Source organism: Acyrthosiphon pisum, chromosome A1 (assembly GCF_005508785.2).
Source record: "Acyrthosiphon pisum isolate AL4f chromosome A1, pea_aphid_22Mar2018_4r6ur, whole genome shotgun sequence".
NCBI classification, from domain to species: Eukaryota; Metazoa; Arthropoda; class Insecta; order Hemiptera; family Aphididae; genus Acyrthosiphon; species Acyrthosiphon pisum.
The window spans coordinates 159,370,942-159,390,744 of NC_042494.1; the positions used below are offsets into that span (position 1 = coordinate 159,370,942).

The following is a 19,803-nucleotide window of genomic DNA, read 5'->3' on the forward strand; positions in this document are numbered from 1 at the left end:
CAGCGTCGTAAAAGCTTAATTGTTATTTTTTCAACATTCAATAACGTTCAAACAACGCCCCAGTATAACAAGTACAAAAGTCTTGGGAATTCAATCTTAATGCAATCGATTTTATAGCATTACCATATTGAAAATGTTTAACATTATATTTTATATTCGGAATGGTAATACATGATAAGAATACTAATGAAATTATAGACAATTTATATTATTAAATTATCAAACTTTTCTTGGAACGTTAATCGAAATCAAATTATTTTAGATTCTGAACAGAGCGATGGATGTATTGATTTTACAACTTTGTAAATTGTTGTGTCTGAAGTCACTTTTTTGGATACCAAAAAATGATCTGGTCATCTGCAATTTCGATGGAATTTTTTTGTTGAAATTGGATCTAGCTGGTACTTTTGGGATGTCAAAGTTGAAAAATCTCAGTAAATTTTAAAACAAAATATATCAAACATATGCTTTGCTAAAATATTATTGTTATTAATACAATAAAATTGTTTGATAACCTTGGATACGAAAAAGTTAGACCATGTTCGGTCAGAATCAATTTTTCATCGTTTACAATGATTTATCATTGAATTAAAATTTTACCCAATATCTATCTTAATGGATGCTCAATAATGAGGTACACTAGACATCTACTATTGTACATCAGATTGGTTACCTCACTTTTCCTCATTTTTTTTTAGGTATTTATCTAGTGTACATTTATTACACATTTTATAATAATTTTTTCATTTTATTGATTTTCTGTAAACGTTTATTAGTTATCACTTATTACTTTTGTAGTTGATCACTCTGTTAAATTTAAAATGACATGTAGTGGTTATACCTTCCATCTTTGTAGATGGACGAAACAGTTAGTCAGATATAAACGATTTACCCACATCACTAGTACCTACTAGTTTTAATTTTAATTGATGTTTGTAGCTCAGTACATGCACCTTATTATAGTAAATATTTTGCACATAAATAATTACAATAATTATTGCCAATTAGATACCTATGTAAAACGTTTAGTTAAGTATTACCATTTTTTTTCTGAGTGGTATTTTTATATTTTTAGACTTAGGGCGTTACAATAACTATTTAATTATAAATACCTTTACCGACTTTATTTTTTTTCATGGATAACTTATCTTATAATATGATTATATCGTTTTCGTAGTAACACTGTTAATTCGAATTCGTTTCTCAATTTATTACCTGCAAACAAAGAAATAAAAAAAAAATTTTAATTATTTCCATTTAATATAATACTTATATGTTTCATAACATTAAATGATAAAAGACTATGGCTCGATCAGTTTAGTGTCCGGTCGGGTGGCTTAATAAATACCATCGAGACCACAACATTAATACGATTCCGTTTAGTTTATCCGAAAAACGGGCGAGAGATTGTTTTATAAAGCTGGCGCGTGCTCGTCACATAATAATAACATCATCATCATAGATTTTTAACGTTTTACTCGATTTTTTTTTTCGGTAACCGTAAGAAACATTCCACATCAGCTGCAAAGGAGTACCGTACAGAAATAAAAAACGTTCGACGTATTCAACATCGCAATAAAACGAATAACATCGTTATGACACGAAATCATTCCTCGCTCCATTCCGAATCGAACAGTTCTATACAGTTTGGACTAATTTACCTCGTCGTTACAAAACATCAAGTTTACCATACCATTATTATAATAAGAACACGATATTTCAGAGTAAGTTGCACTGTCGCTATCAAATTATTATATTATATAGCTGGGGTGGCCAAACCGCTACTCGAGTCACAGACTTGCGTGCGGCTCACGTCTTATAGTAAGACCCAAAACATTTTTACTATTATAAAAACCTGCAAAAAAAATATATTTTATATAATAATATAATAGGTATTATATTATGAAGACAAACTCATTTCGTACAAAATAGATTTAATCTAACATTATTGTATGTTTTTACTTTCTATCATAGACTAAGCTGATATAATGGGCGGAAACGACAGTGATGGCAGGTGACGGGGGAAAGCCCGCAAAAGGTTACTCTGTTATCATCAACACTGGCCATTGAATTTTCTCAGCGCTACCGGTTATTTTATTTGGAGTCACGTTTATATATATCGGTCCCTGTTTTATACAGATGACGTTATAAACTCTCAATGCCCATTGCGATTTGCAACCCCCCCCCCTCCGCACATGCATCTTGTACATACTTCGGGGCCACTGATAAGCTGCCCGTTTTCAGTCTATTATACATATCTTAGTCCGTGGTTTTTATAATGATTCGCATCCTACACACAATTTATTACGTTTTATATCTTATAATATCTTATTTACGATAATCGAGAACCTGGAATTTTTCCGCTCGTGGCTCTCACAAGTTTTTCATTACATTGTGCGGATCGCGACGCTCTTATCGCTGTGACACAAAACACCTAAGTCCTGGTGACGTAAAATCACATTTTGTACGTAATCGACGTGGTATAATATAAATTATAATGACACAGACGGCTTTCTATCCGATTGGAATATCTATTATCCCCGGAACGTGGCACTTCACACGTAAATGGTTGGGACAAGCGGAAACCAATATTAATTATTATCCAAAATCCACTGCAGCGTATTGACACGCGAGAAAATTGGTTTTCGGTGGAACCTAAGCGCCTCTAACATCAATAGAATAATGACGATAATAACTATATTGTATAATAATAATAGCAAGTATTTCGGCCCACGTCATCTCGGGGAATGTGACCCGCGCTGATCAAATATTATGTACGGCAAGCGACCATTTCCAAAGATTTAAAAAAAACTGGAGAAGAGCAATCGAAGTATAAACAGTATAATATTATTATTAAAACAGTGCATTAAAGTGTAAATTAAAAGAAAAATATGTATACGATTCGTTTTTGCATATTTCTATAGGAGTATATAAACTGGTTAAGAAACATAGTTAATGATCTCCAGATATTAAATATGAATGCCTCTGTGTACACCATTTTCAGCAGTAGCAAGCTGGTCTCGTGGAGATCCGGCAACGGGACGATATCGTGATGTTATTATCCAGGTTAACTATATTATATAGGTAGTCATTATTGTATAATAGTGTTGTTGGCTGATTGAGAACTAAACTTGTTTTATTTTCATTATGGAGCGGATGAAGCTAAATTTTGATGCGTCTTAATTTTAAACCTAAATTCGAACGAGTAATTATTTCCAAGATATTACATAATATGTATAGATACTATTATAAGGATAATAATCCTTAAAAATGGTTTTAAATATCTTTAAAATAGATGTTTTGTTTAATCTAATACGGCTAATTATAATATTGCACTAGTACAGTTTTTATAAAATCAATCTATAATGTCGATAGAATAATAACTTAAATTTTCAAAACATAATGATTTGAGTACACCAACATTCTAAAAAACATCTAAAAATGTTTATTATTATTGCCTGTTGGATAAAATAAGTTGGTATAGCCTCAGGACACCGCTTAAAATAATATGCGGTATCCAAGTATTTGATAACAAGGTCATGAAAACGTATACTTTCGATTAAATTAATTTTTAAATGAACAACCGACGGAAAGCGTGCTCGGTGAACTACCCTGTATACACCTACACATAAACACGCACAAACGCCCACTCGGTGGCAAACGAGCACTTGGTTCACTCGTCCGGTGGTCGGAGGCTAAACGTGTGAAACCTTTTGCGCGGCCCGGAAAATCGTCCGTCGCTGCGCGAATAATATAACACACGCTAAAACGGCGCTCTACGGGGGCGGTGAAGGGGGGGTCGCTGCTCGTCCGTAAATATATTTCACGTCAGATTCTTCGACGAAATGAAGAATAACTGCCGGCCGCCCGCCGCGAAAGGTAAAACGGTAAATTTTCCCCGTGGTTGGGAGGGGGCGAGCTCTGTACCTCCCCTGAAACACCCTCTCCTCGACCGTTCCCGGAATTCCGGACCCGATCCCGAGGGACCGGCATTCAGCTGTAGCGCGCCAGTTCTACACACACGCCCTGTGTGGGACCACACCGACACACGCGCACACTCGCCCCGCACAGCACTTAATAATATGCACGTTGTGCCCTTATCGCGCACCGTATACAGTATATATGTATGCGATGTTATGTAGACGTTACGGGCACTCTCCTCCCCCCTCCGTGCTCGGCCAAGGGTTGTTATAATAATACAGACAAGGAGGGGGTTGATGTTATACACGCACCTATACGATATCTGTATCCATATATTGTAATGTATGGACACTCAATATTTATTCCCGACGTATTATATTATATTATTATACACACTCCGCTGTCCAGGTACACAGATTTTCCGAGGTTGTTGTTGTTGTCGTCGTTGATGTTGTTGCATTGTTGTTATTTATTAGGTTATACCTGTAATATTATCATCATCACCATCATCGCCACTATCGCCACCGCTGCCGTTACCGAAGGAGATAATAATAATATAAAAATGTCCAGAATTGCTTTGAACGTTTTTCCCGTAGTGTTGCCCCTGAAGTCTATCTATATCGACCCGAAGCTCTTTTCTGACCGGTACGTACGACGCGGATAGAATTGCGTAGACCTACATATTATATTATACACATAAATCTACGGAAAGCGTTGGATTTATCGAACCCAGTATACGTATGAAATATCGTGAGATTCTATTGAACTATAGCGAATTATTATAATGAAAATAATATTGTACCAGTAGGTGTTGTACGGGCACGGATCCGGGGTTGTTGGTAGTATAAATAATGAATTCGTCTATTAAACTACGAACAAATAATATATATTAGGTACGTATTTAATATTTTAAATACTAAAATATACAAAATAAATCTTTAACAAACCATTTGAAAAATTTGACATATTGAAAGGGACATTTTTCGTTTGAAAAGTAATATTATTACAGATTAAAATATAATATTAAATCTGAATTAGGAGGGAATATAAATGCAAATAAATAATTATTAATAAGAAAACAAAAATTAAATATTCAAAAAACATTTTTTTTTACTATATCTATCTAGATACAAAAAATTTTTCGATTTTCTGTTAAACACGTGTATTTAATTTTGGGTATCTCTCTTCGTCGGTTTGCACAATAACACATTTTTGTTGAATTATAAATAATAATATTCACAAAACAATAATATTGTCTGCAGTCAACACTATTGATTTTATCGTTATTTGACATAATAGAAACAGTCATAGTACACTTTCACTTGCCGCCAAAACTGTTTAACTAAAACTTACAACTGATTGGATATTTGGATTACTAAATAATTTTGATTTTTGTTTTTCATGATGATTCAGCCAGGTTGGAATCATTTTTATAATACTGTTAAATAGTATAATATATAGTAATATTGATATTTTGGTATTTAGATTTAGATTATGTATTGTATATATGTACCTATTGTATAGTACCTAATTAGTATAAAAGCTGTTCTTAGCATTTTCGGTTGTATATTATACTGTGGTAAGAAATAATAAAAATAAATAAATAATATTATGTTTTTAATGTAACAATATTAAGTGGTGTACTTGTACTGTAGTGTATATAGTATTGATTTCCGCATATTACCTTATTGTGCATTCAAATTGGACAAAAATGAAACGTTTCAAACCATCGCCGATAACGCGTAGAAACGGTTACATTCAACAACATGCGTTAAAATATTAGCGGCCCCGTCGATGGAAAACCACACCAGTGGAATGCACCGCCTGCTCTGATAAGACACAGTTTTTGTAAGAGATCGCATCGACTAATGAACCCTGCAGCCCGTACGGAATCGACCTTAGGGAACCCTGCTGTGAAAGCTCCACGCCCAGGACCGTATAGATAAGCCACGTGTGTGGACTTTGTCCGTTTTTATACAATATATTATTACCATCTATGTATACCCATGTTCAAGCCATATTATCATTGTGTCCGATACAGTATTATACCCTAACCGTATTATACGCGCGATTGTTTCTAATTCCACGTATTGCCACGTGTACTGTATGTATTATAATTACAGTTATTATTCCACCATACATCGAGTAGGTAACCCAAAGTCCGATGCCGTTGTTGCCCTTCGAGAACAATTAAATTGGTTGTCCGCATTAGATCGCACTGATTATACGTATACAGGATGCCACCACCAAGCTGGATCACCCCCATTTTTTACCTTAATATTACATTTATTCGAATTCTGATTTTTTTTAAATAATTTATAATTATATAAATACCATAATATTTTAAACGCCACAGGGGCAATACAAACATTTATTTTTCAAACGAGAACTCCTACCTTTTTTTACTTCAAATTATTTAGAAAGTAATTTTCTTGAAAATGTCGATGTATCTAAATTAAAATTGTAATTACTAGTTTCTGAGTAATTAAAATGTTTGGGAGTAAAGGAGTGTTAATACCGTGTAGAATAAAATCCATATTGTGTACAACTCTGTAGTTGAAGCAGACGTGAGACCAGTCTTCTCGAAAATGGTTTTCAATTTGAAAAATGTAGATATTATATAGTTTAAAGTTTTTGAGGTACCTAATTGACAGAATTAATACATTTAATTTTGAAATCGACTTAAAAAATTCTCTATATAAATTTACGATTTACAGTTATCCTAACTAAATAATATTATATTCACGATAAACAATACTGAAATTAACACATTAAAATTTATTTTGAAACTATGTACACATGTGTATTTAATGATTGTCCGTAATTTGTTTCAGTAATTTATCGCTGTGAGAAAAATAAAATCCATTGATAATAATATGCAGTCCTTGCAAGTTGCAGCCATATATATTCCCCCGCCGTAATTAAAATTTCATGTTCACGAATTCGATCATCAACACTAAATTTAGATCGGAACAATTAAATTAGTTTTCGCGTGAGGTAAAATAGTCTTGAATTTAAAATGACAATATACCGTTTTACTAATTTGATTGCATATCATGATAACAATTTACATAAAAGCATCAAGATCCAATTATATAAAATATAGTTCAATTTCAAAAGTGTATATTGCTATTAAATTAAATGTACAGTCGTACAAAATAGATTATTAGCAGGTCAGATGTATATATGTTGGTGCAGAATGTTAGTTATGGTTTCAGCTAAATTTCAGTTTGAGATTCTATGGGTATAATAATTTGGGTACAACACCATTGCGTACGGCCCTTATTGAGGGTGCGGAGTGTGTAGTATTTTAGGTAGGTACACGATTGGCTATGTTCTGTCCTAAGATTCTTGTGCAATGTTGCCGGATTTTCTTTTCGAATGAGGTACCACGGAAAAAAACAATTTGAACAAAAAAACAATTATTAAGAAATACTCTAATTATTTTTAAATATTACGATATTCAATCTGTTGGTATATTATAATCGACAATTACAATCGAAAAGAAAAAATATGGAGTCGGATAGTGTTCGTCGAACTCACAGCGACCAATTTCATAGTCACACAATTCTGATCACGTCTTAGTAGTGCCAAATTCATATGATCAGCGCCCAAAAGACGTATTAATCAGATGGATCGAACAGTCCAACAGATAGAAAACGTTTAGATCAAACTATTAAAGCCATAAAAATGAGTATATGATTTAACAAAATATTTGACGAGTGGGTATCTATATTTGTTACAGGTACCAATTATGGGTTACAATTTATAATTTATTATAATTTATTTTTTTTTTTAATTCTCAAATTTTTAAAATTTCATTAGGTAATCAATTGCAAATATATAATTAATTATTAATATTAGTATAGTTAATTGTATTTATTATAAAAATAGTAAGTAGATATAGTATAAATAAACAGCAATATTGCTCGGAAAATCATTGTACACAATCATATTCCCAAAACAGTACGTCATACGCATTAATATTTACCAAACAAATTTAAAACAGTGTATATAACCATAATAATGAAAGATGACTAATTGTCTAAAATCACATATTTTATCATAACTATTGATATTTATAGCTTATAAAAAAATATGTCATCCATTTAACAAATTCAAATTATTATTAATCTTGATTCATTATAATATGTACAACGCTATGTAGATCAAAGTAACACAAAGCATATTGTATTTTTTTGGGAAGCATTAATCTTTATGTATTTCAGTAAACCATTTTATTAGTTAGAATTCATTTAGAACATTAAGTATAGAATTATAAGTATGATTTATATTAGTAAAGATGGTTCAAAGGAAAATAAATAAAAGTTTTATTTTTTGCACTTTTCATATTAATTATATGCGTTGAAAATAAATAAACGCAATAAAATTCATTGTTATTTCTTTTATCTAAATACTTATTGAAGTGAATAAGAATATAAAAATCCATTTCGTCAAAAATAAAATAATTTATGCTTAATATATTATTTCCTAACGAATATTGTTTAAATAGTTCAGTTCGAGTTAGAAATTGTAATTTATTGGGAGAAAAAAATTAGAATACAATTTTTTATTTAAACTTATAATATTTGTTAAATAACATCGACAAAAAATGTTCATATTTAAAATGTAAGATTTAAATGCAAGAAATCAGTGATATAAGTTTCTGTAAAGTTTGATATTAAAAAACCTAAATTAGGATTATTATTTGTTAACCTTTTCACTGCTGAATTAATTAATTTTCCAAGCATATTGAACAGGGGATAACATTTTTTTTTCAATATTTTTTTTATTTTGTGTATCTTTGGATTTTCCTAATCATATACCATATGTTCATGTTGTCACATTAATTAAAACATTTATTGTTTTTTTTCTTTCATAAATGATGGACCTTATACTAATAGACCTGAACTGTGTATAACAACAGCATTACGAGCGGCATGCAAATATCTTGAAGTGATGCAGGCTGTCATGACGACAAAATTCAATAATCTATTTATCTAACCGTATTACCCCGCACTACTTACATATGAGTCACTCAGTCACCGAAAAGCGCCCTCTACGTTTTCACGTTCAATGTTCAATCACTTCTTGTCTTAATAGTATAAGAGGTCTACGCGTCCGTAGCAGTGAAATGAATTCAATGATAATAATATAATACCTATACAATTATTATTATTATTTTTTATTTGCAAATTATTCTATATATAGTTCTGACAAACTAAAAGTATACATTAGGAAAAACACAATATAGTTTGCTTATAATTGAATGGGAAATCCTTAAAAATGTTGACAAATAAAAATAGCTGGGTTGATATAGGTAATACAATACATATTGTACTCTGTTCAGGATAAGAATGGTACCGGTTTTCGTTCGGTGGCGGTCAGATGATGCTTCCCCACCAAGTCAACCACCAATTTCGGAATTCGGAACGAAGTCCATGTACACAAGTCAGCCACCCGGTACCGCTCTTACCCTGAATACTGTATAGTATTTTATTGAGATCTATATTTATTGTCAATAACTTTACATTTTAATATTAAACAATGTTACTTATAGGTATTTATAAAATACACATTTTGTTGACAATGTTGTTTTTGACTAGGGTTTCTGTAATATAAAATAGTGATATATAATCACTTAATTTTCTTAAAATGTGTGAAAATATGTAATACAATTATATTATAATAAAATATAAAATTAATTTACTGATATTTTTCAAACTATCGTTAAATTAAAGAGAAGCTTTTTATACTTTTAAAACAAATTTAATAAAGTTTCTTTTTATGTAAGCTAAATCATTTTTCTTAGTCTCACTTTTAAATTAATTCATGGCATTTTTAATTTATTTTCACATTTTGTACCTCAAAGACTAAATTATAGATATTATGATATTGAAATTAGGAGCGTAATATAGGGGCGTGTTATCATAATATTTTTACACTACTTTCATTTAAATATACCATGTGGAACACACATTCTTTGTGTTTTTAGTTAAATTATGCAATAAAATGCATTAAACTTAAAATATGCAAAAATATGTGCAAAGATATGCAAAACAAATAATAGATCATGTGTATCAATATGAGGAATTTCGTGTACATTTCCAACTGAATTTGTAAAAGAACTTTGCAAAAAAACACACCAATGTATCCTAGCTCTTATCAGGTATGACTATGTATTTTAATTAAAATATTGTATTTAAAGCAAACTGTTCATTGGGTAACTTTTTTAATCCAACTATCCACAACCAGACGACCGTACGTGATATGTCATATTATAAATTAAACTAAACACATTGCGTGGCTTGGTGTGGCGCAGTCCGTACACTCAACTGCGGAATGCTCTGAATGTACGTATCAGTCGGTGTTGCTAGCTCCCAGATGGGTGACCACCCGGGATTTTTAGCTACAGACCCTTGCCACACACTCCCTTCCCTCCCCCTACGAATAAAAAAAAACAGCTAATGGCCATAATTGCTGAGTTCAATAAAAAAAAAAAAAAAAAAAAAAACAACACATTGCCTACATAATAGTCATTGTTATTAAAAAAATGTTATGCCTATCTTAATAAATAAATTTAGTATAAAATAATTTTCTAAATTAAATTTAAGTAAGTAGATGTTTAATAAAAAATATCTAATAGCTAATCATTTTTATTAGATTAATTTTTAGGTTGACCATTAAAATAAAAACTAAACTAATTTGTTGGCCGTAAACATTTAAAAGTGAAATAATGAGTAATACAAATCTCAAGACAGTCAAACACTAAATTTAAAATGTATAATGATTATAATTCACCTATATACACAGTATCCTTTATTACTTTGAATTATGGATTCAAATTTATAAATTATTTTATATTTGACGTGGCGTGTTTGATAAAGATAAAATATTGAAAATTAGACACATGAAAGGAGTAATAATAAACAAAGTGTAGCAATTGAGACATTTGTAATAATTTAATATTAAAGTTAATAGATCTTAGAGTCTTAGATTTACTCAAAGAACTTAAGAACTACACATAATATAATTCAAATGTATTATACCCATAGTTGAGGACTATAATGAATAGTGATAGCACGGGGTACTTATTTACTTTTCCTCAGTGTATTAATTTTGTGTGTAAATATAATACAACACATCCTAATGCGTATTTGAATTTGATAATCTCCCGCAATTTTGACACTCAACAGACACATTTTAGTCATCATAATATGAATATTAGGATATACCTCCACTGGGAGGTCTTTTCACTTTGTGTTTCTTGTATGTATTAATATTATATCAATTCAGCTTACCGTTCTATTACTGTAACAGATTGTCAATAAACAATTATGCAAAAAAAATAATACATCTAATGAATATATGAAGTTCCATCAATTCTTCTCTTAAGATTACAGCCGACTGCAACCCTCAACATCACTTGTACTTATTGTATAAAAATAATTTTTATAAATCGTATAATAAATATTTAAAATACAAAAAATAAATATATTGTGAATATTGTGTGGGCAATTAGTAATATGCTTTATTAAAACCACAATTCTCAGCGCTAAACACGAAGTAGGTATTGTAAGTTGGAAATTTAAAAAATTGTACATACGAATTTAAATTGTATTCTCTGCTGGTTTCTTTTAAAAGAAAATTTATATTTAAAGTTTTAAAAATAAAATACTTTAAATGTCCTATTATTTAAAAAACTAGGCTGGAGCTTACGCTACATCTTAAAAATGCACTGCGCCTTATTAATACGATTTGAATATAAGAAGCTAAAATATGTGACCTTTATGGTTATTCCTTTACATTGTTACATGTCTGAACTTCGTAATTATTCGCCATGGGATTATATTATGGAGTACGTGTATTAGGTACTATAATGCAAGTTCTCTAAGATAATGGTACTTACGGTTATGTGTGCAAATTTCCTCGAAGAGAGTAACGAGAAAATTTATATTATAACCACAGAAGAGAAAACTTGCCCAATAGATTAATGAATACTGAATGAAACTTTATCAAAAAGGTGGGCAAGTGGATGTCGCTCTGTTGTACAGTAGGTTACAAATGTGTCACTCTATAATGGATGGTATTAATTTTGAATTCAATGATATAATATCATTGTATAAGATAAACGATTCTGAGCGGAGACGGTATGTCAGCTTAGGTATAAGACATATTATATACTTATCTATGGTATTAAAAAAAAATTGACCTATAATAGGAAGGTACCTATAATAAATTCCAAATTAATCATATCACAATATCCATTAGGTACTTATAAAGCGTTATACATCAACAACAAACCTTGATACTATCATAAATATATAATAGTATACTTTAAAAGTTTCAAGTACCCACGAATAATATTATACAATCACAACAAAATAACTAAAATAGTTATTCTAGGTTTTTTAATACGTAATTTCGTACAAATTTTAACTTAAAATGAGAATAAAAATAAACTGTGCTTATGTATTTTTTAGATTTTTTGGTAACAGAATTAGCTACTTACGTGGAATCTTGTTTTACATTTTCAGTCCTTAGATATAAAAGTTGAATATTTTATAAATTTTTAACTACAAAATAATTATTCAATTTCAAATTTGATAAATTTTGTAAAAATTTGAACTTCAAATGCTTATAAAAAAAATTGTGACTATGTATTTTTAATATTTTTCAACTGCTATTGTGACAATAAATCTGGAGCCTTGCATTTCAATTTTCACGCTTTTTACCCCAATAAACAAAATTTTATTGATATTTATAAAAAAAAAAAACTAAAAAAATTGAAAACTGACAATGTCTGTAAACAGCTTAAAAAGAGTCAAAATATTTTGAAAATTGTATGGTATGTAAAAAATAAAAATATTAACATTCAGTGAAATTTTCAAGTATCTACAGTCATTCGTTTTTTAATTATATCAAAATAAGAAAATCGTTACATGAGAAATCGAGTGAATATCAAATGTTGTAAAAATATGAATTTCAAACGATCATTAAAATTTAATTTGACTTTCTTATAGATATTGTTTGTTTGATAAAGGTAGATAATCTTATAAGGAATCTTGTATTACATTTTAAAATCTTAGATTTAAAAAGAAAAATTTTTACGAATTCTTAACCCAAAATAATTTTCTAATTTTCGTGATTTTTACATATTTTCTCAATTTTTGCACTTTAAATACTAAAAAAAAAAAACTGTGACAAAGGATTTTTAATATTTTTCAAATATCATTTTAAAAATATAGTAGGAGCCTTGTATTAAATTTTCAAGTATTTTTACCCAACAAATAAAGTTTTATTGACATTCATAGAAAAAAAAACTAATAATATTAGAAACTGAAAACGTTCCTAAACAGTTAAAAACAAATCAAAATATTTTGAAAATTTTATTATGTAGAGAAAATGGAAATATAAACAACTAGTGAAAATTTCATGTATTTACGTTCATTTGTTTTAATGTTACACCAAAAACCAAAATCAATTTCCTCGAAAACAGATTTTGTGTAAAAATTCCCGTTTTTCCTTGATTTTTCTTTTGTTTTTCACGGCGCTTTTGAAAACTATAGGAAATTTCAAGTTTTGACCTCCCGAATGCACCAACTAGATTCACTTTCCCATCAAACAAGATACTGTTGAAGAAAACCGGAGAAGTTTTACTGCCCCAAACCATGATGACAGACGCAAAAATTAAAAAATTAAAAATTAAAAAAACACACAGCATTGTAAAATCAATACATTCATCGTTTCACTCAGAATCTAAAATAATTTTAAATTATGAAATTATCATAAGGTACATTAGGTATAGAATAATTATATATATTTGAAAATATACAATTGTGCATTTTTTGATAGTTAAGACTTTTTACAAACGTGAAATTTTGAGCACGATTTTTCGATGTTTTTTTTTTTATAAATCGAGAATGCCGCAATTGAATTTCTATTCATCCTTTTTAATCTGGTAAATATATATTACATTTTATGTATAGTATAGCAAGAACTACAGTATTGTATACACTAATAATATATAATATATCTTATACTGATGTACAATATTATTCTATTGGAATGCATACTATTTCAGTATAAAAAACACTATTTCGTTAAGTGCACTTGTTTAGAAATTTGGTTTAAAATTTAAATCAACTTCATATATTTTTATTTGTTCAAAATAATATAATTTGTCATATTATGTGTATTTTGATAGTGTTTTGTAATATTTTCTGCGCAGAGAAATAAAATAAATTATTTTAACTAGTTCGGAGAATGGTTTACTTTTCCGAATAACGGATTAGGTAGTATACAAATTTCAATGTATAAAAGTAGAATTACATCTAAAAAAAAATTATTTTTGAAATTATAAATTAAGTATTCTTCAAAGTTATGTCTCAACACGTGTTGTAATTTTGAAAGTATGCCAAATAATATTCTTAAAAATAATATGGAATATTAAGGATTTCTTGAAAAAAAATTGAATAAAAACCATAAAATAATAATAAATGTTATCATTGATGTATCACCGAAATACTGAATATACCCAAATCTGATATCACAAGTTTTATTTTATATTACATTTCTGTCTGTTGGAAGTCATATCGATATTTCTTATACACGAGTAAAACTTATAATCTCATATCAGAATTATTAGGGCTTTTACGAAAAAAAGAACTAATACAATTATTCTTAAGTGGGTCGCTTGAACGTGTGTGCTAATGTAAATCATATTGTGTTTTGTGTTAATAAACTAAGACATTAAAAAAAATGTTTCTGTATATTTTTCATAAATGTTTTAAAAGATATATTTATTTTATTTTACGCTTTGGCAATATAAAAAAATCTCCATTTTATGTTTCAACTAGGTAGACCTAATTATCAATCGGTACATAATGATTTTCGAAGAATTTGTACTGTGTAGTGCTGTATCTACTTGAAAAAGTAATTTTATATACCTACTGGTATTTATTTATTTCATCAGATATTATATTTTAATAGAACATCTTATAAAAATGTAATTTAGCCATCGCTAAAGAATTCATAACAATTTTCTTTTCGAACTATATAATAGCTTCTAATATTTCTTTTCTAATATTACATTCTGCATGCTAAAATATGATCAAATTAAAAACGAATTTAGGATAATTTATAATTTCATGATGACTAAAGCATTTTTGTTTTTAAAAACACATAGTACTTCGATAGCTAATATAACTAATACATTGGAAATTACATCGAGACTCTTTTATTAATTACCTATCATAATACTGTGAGTTATGAACATGACATTTTTTAATTTAACAATAATGCAATGTTATCAACGTGATTAAACGGAAGTTAAGCGGTGACAAATTGTTAATTAATTTTAATTTAGTATTACGTTTATAGTTTTGAATCGTATACGAAACTTTGTCGAACTCATTCTTTTATAGTATCTCTGAAAACTAGAAGTAATTGTCTCACAACACTGAAAACACTTTTATACTTTTGTTGTATTAGATTTAAGCTGATAAAGGTATATTAGAGTTAGTGACTGTCTGTGTTTGGCGGCTAATTTCCTCCTGTGTCTACAGACCCAGAGCCTGCAGTTAGAGGAAAATAATAAAATTCCAGACTGAGCTGCTGCGCTGCACAACAATGGTGTAGGTGCGAACCTATACTGACACCTTTATGTAACTTTTCTAAGAAAACAAAATGTAATTTACTTTATTGAACACGTTTTAAATAACACGAATGTATAGATACACTTTGACTTTAAATTTCATAAAAAAATAACAGTGTAATTTGGACAATGAAAACGAATTTATATTTCTAGACATTAATACGATTTTCAGCAAGTTGGTACCTGCTACACCTCTAATATTCTAAAAAAAGCCGTTGCGATGGGATTAATTTAATTCTTGACGATATTTTTGTGAGGGATATTGAAATTATTTTTGTTTACAATTCTATACATAATATATTTAATACGTATATTATTACTTTATATTACTTCGTGTGAAAATCGAACGAGGAACTGTTTAATATAAAAACACAAAAAATAATGCAAGTGACTAAATTGTGTTTATTGCACAACATGTACTCAAACTATTCTAGTTATGTTGTTTCATGTAGACTCTATTAGTACTTGGGTAATTACGGTGGTACATAATAATACTGTATATTAATGTGTTGGTATAGGTTCCTAGAATTTATCATGGACTTAAATCTATTAATTCAAAACGTTTTTTTGTGTTGATTTAATACGCTGTGGCTCCATCCATAGTATATAACTATAATATAATAAAGATAAGTACCTAATATAATAATTTATTATTATATTATTATCAAAATATTGATTTGTTTTAAAATATTAAAAGTTTAGCCCACAGTACAACGATTATAAATCAGTTAAATAAGTACACATATATAATACCTATTATAATATGTATCAGTATAATAGTTTTTTTTTCTTTTTAACGTCAGTCTTTATATACATAGTAATGGAATTCATTACGCATAATAACGCATAATTCAATGTTTATGGTTATATTTTGTTTCAGTTTTATCAACAGTGTATACAAATATTATTAATAAATGATCGTATAAAATGCACAGATATTTTTTTGACGTTTTTATTTTGCATTATTACCATCGCGGGTAAAAATATCATCGTGTCCGAGTAATTTTCATCCCTATATTATTATGCGGGGAAAAATCGCTCTTCTTATGGCATAGATTTTTTTTTTATTATTATTATTATTATTCATTCTTTTGAGGTTCGAGCTAGTTGATGGATAACATGGCGATTTTGCATACATTGACGGCATAATGTGTTTTTGGACCGACACAATAAGAGATATTGATAGAGCACAGGACCCGTGGTAGGTACAAGCCTTCCGATCGACAATTCACCCACGTCCCATCGCAGTGCACGATCGGTTCTGTTTTATCCACGTTCATCCCAACCTGCTAAATTAAATGCAAAATGTCGGCATTTTGAATATTGCGGCGGAGAATGTGATCGGAAGAGAATATAAGTGCACACAAAGCGAAAACTAGTGATACAGAGGTGGACAGAGAGGCGTGAAAGAGTCACCCGAACGGAAATTGCGACCGAAAGAAACGTTCTGCCAACACCGGGCGTGAAAAGAGGAAATGGATTAGTTTTACTGAGGCGTCGATAAAACCATTGTCGAGATTTTTGTACATCCGTAATGTAAAGGATTGGACTACGCTCGGGAATCGAAAGACACTCATTAATTTACAGTTTTCGATTACAAATTAGACGGCGAAATTAATTTAATTAAAAAATAAATTGCCTTTGCGTGAACCAACATCAATGTTAAAAATCGTTTGATTTTCCTTGCAGCCCAATAAAACTTGTTTGAAATTAAATCAAATGGAAATATTATATCAATTCTTACTGGACTGTGACGACAGTTTTTATGAAATTAAAAATAGTGATGATAATCCGACACCCGATACACGGTAATAACTGGTGGACGCCTACACGATACGTATGTGGTGACTATTAAATAAGTTTAGTTGAACAAACTGTTGTTTTAATAATTAAGTTAGTCCCATACTCCCATATAATAACTATATTGTGGCCTATACTGGCTATACTGGTGTTTGGCTTCGGTCATGCCATAAACATGTTCTGATTACCAGGTGTTGAGGTGTCACCAGTTCCCGGATGGGTGACCACGCGGGTTTTAAGGACAAATCTCAAAGTCACATTTACACGCACGTGCTCCAAACCAACTGTACCCTCCTCCACAGTAAAATGCTAATGGCCTCAGTTGTCGAAGCCTTAACTCAAAAAAATAAAACAAAAACAATAACAACTACCTATATTAATTACATGTGAAGTGAGTTTTTTTTCATGAAACCGGGCACAATCTTATGAAATGCAAAATATTATAGTCTTAGAAGCTTAAAAATGCTTTATATTATTTAAACAATAATATTTTTCGATAAGTTTGTTGAAGTTTTCATCTTATGTGAAAATTAATGCTTGATTTATAGTTATGTAAAAATTAGAAAACTATTGAACTACAAACTAAAAAAACAATAAATATATTTTGGGATGTCTATGTATAAATAAAATGTATCTTAATAAATATAATATAATATCTATCTATAAGTTATATCAAACTTACCTCTGTAATAATAATAACTATCAAACGAAAAACCATAAATATAATTCATATTATTGTATAAAAATATTATAATTTTTTTTTTTTTTATTAATAACCACGTAAATTTGATTAATTCATTGTCATGAATGACATAATTTGAAAAATAATGATAGTAGTTTAACAATATATAATATTTTTTTAAATGTCTGTCCGCGAAATGTGAATTTTCGAAATATTTACATAATATTTAAAGGTTGTCATTAATGTTAACTTATTTTGACGTCTGTGATATTAAAATATACGCATAGATGAATAAGAGTTAATTTCCGTTCATGATGCAAACACATTGATGCGGCATAGTTAGATTGAATCTCAGTAAGATTAAAATCATGGGTTTTATTTTGATAACATTTTAATAAGTGGGTAGGTAGATACAACCTAAAAATTCATTAAAAAGTTCAAAATGATTTATTTTAAAATATTTAAATGCGTTAGCTTATACAGTCATACGTTTAATTCAAATAATATATTATTATAACGTTGGTTGGTTATGTAAGAGAAAAAAAAATTATGAAAAATGTTTAAAAATTATACACGTTGTGTTTATTACATTTGGTCTTAATGGTCTTCAAAAATTTACTTATTTTTCGTATATTTAATCTCCAGCGAAGAATGTTGTAAGTAGATACATTTAATATAATATTATGTAGGAATATTATACTAAATTCAATTTTGACTTGCGCTTACAAATTTAATTAAATCCTTTATAAGCGTTTCTATTACAGAAAACAGACATGGTAATAATAATAATAATAATAATAATAATAATAATAATAATAATAACATAATATAATATAATATTACATTATTACATTATTACACATGGCGTAGTTTATTTTGGAAATCACGTGTACATTCACTCAGTATGTCATTACCAATTATAAAACTTTATTTAAAACAAAAACCCAGAGTGCCAGAGACAATAATTTCTGCCAATTTAATTATACTCGGACGTTTTCATTTTTGTTCAATGCTACATCCTACATAAAATCCCAAATTTATTATTTTTAATATATTTTAAAGGGATTATTAATAGCGCGAACGGATAGATATTTGACATAAATATCTATCATTACGTTCGGAATGATTTATTTATTGTAATTTAATTATAGAACGAGTTTTGATAAAAAAAATATATATAAATTATAAATTCTTTTCTAAATATTATATTGGTCGTGAATTGACAGTGTGTATTTATCAATAAATTAAGTTCGGAGTATTACGTACCCGTAGACAGTTATATTTTGATGAGGGTTTTGGAATGACATATTATTCTGTAAGTAATCTCTTTATACACACAATAAATATCGGATAAATAATTGTCTTAAGACATATAAATATATATGCTCTGTAAATTGTTCCGCATATTCGTGTGTTATTATATTATATTGTTATAATATTTCGGTCCGATAAAAAATAAGAACGCATACATCTTAAAAAATGATTTACCGCCGCGGAGTAAGGGTGGATATATATTTAAAAAAAACACAATGGTGTAAAATAAATATTATTATCATTTCGAACACCGTGTGCACCGTAGTCCACACCACTGCAATATTATTTCGATACCTAGCAATTGATCTATAGCCTATAGTTAAGCCGGTCCCACACGACTCGTGTATTCGGCGAGTATAGTAATCGCGTATGTTCGCCGAGTATTTTGACTTGACGATTATGTCGCTCCTACACGACTCATATATTCGCC

The 19,803-nt window shown here is 29.2% G+C and overlaps 1 protein-coding gene across 1 annotated transcript in view; it reads right to left on the reverse strand.

The window, feature by feature from the left end:
* The window catches only part of LOC100160185 (inactive tyrosine-protein kinase 7), a 306,264-nt gene that overhangs the window by 179,113 nt on the left and 107,348 nt on the right, over positions 1-19,803 (reverse strand). The window lies entirely within an intron of this gene.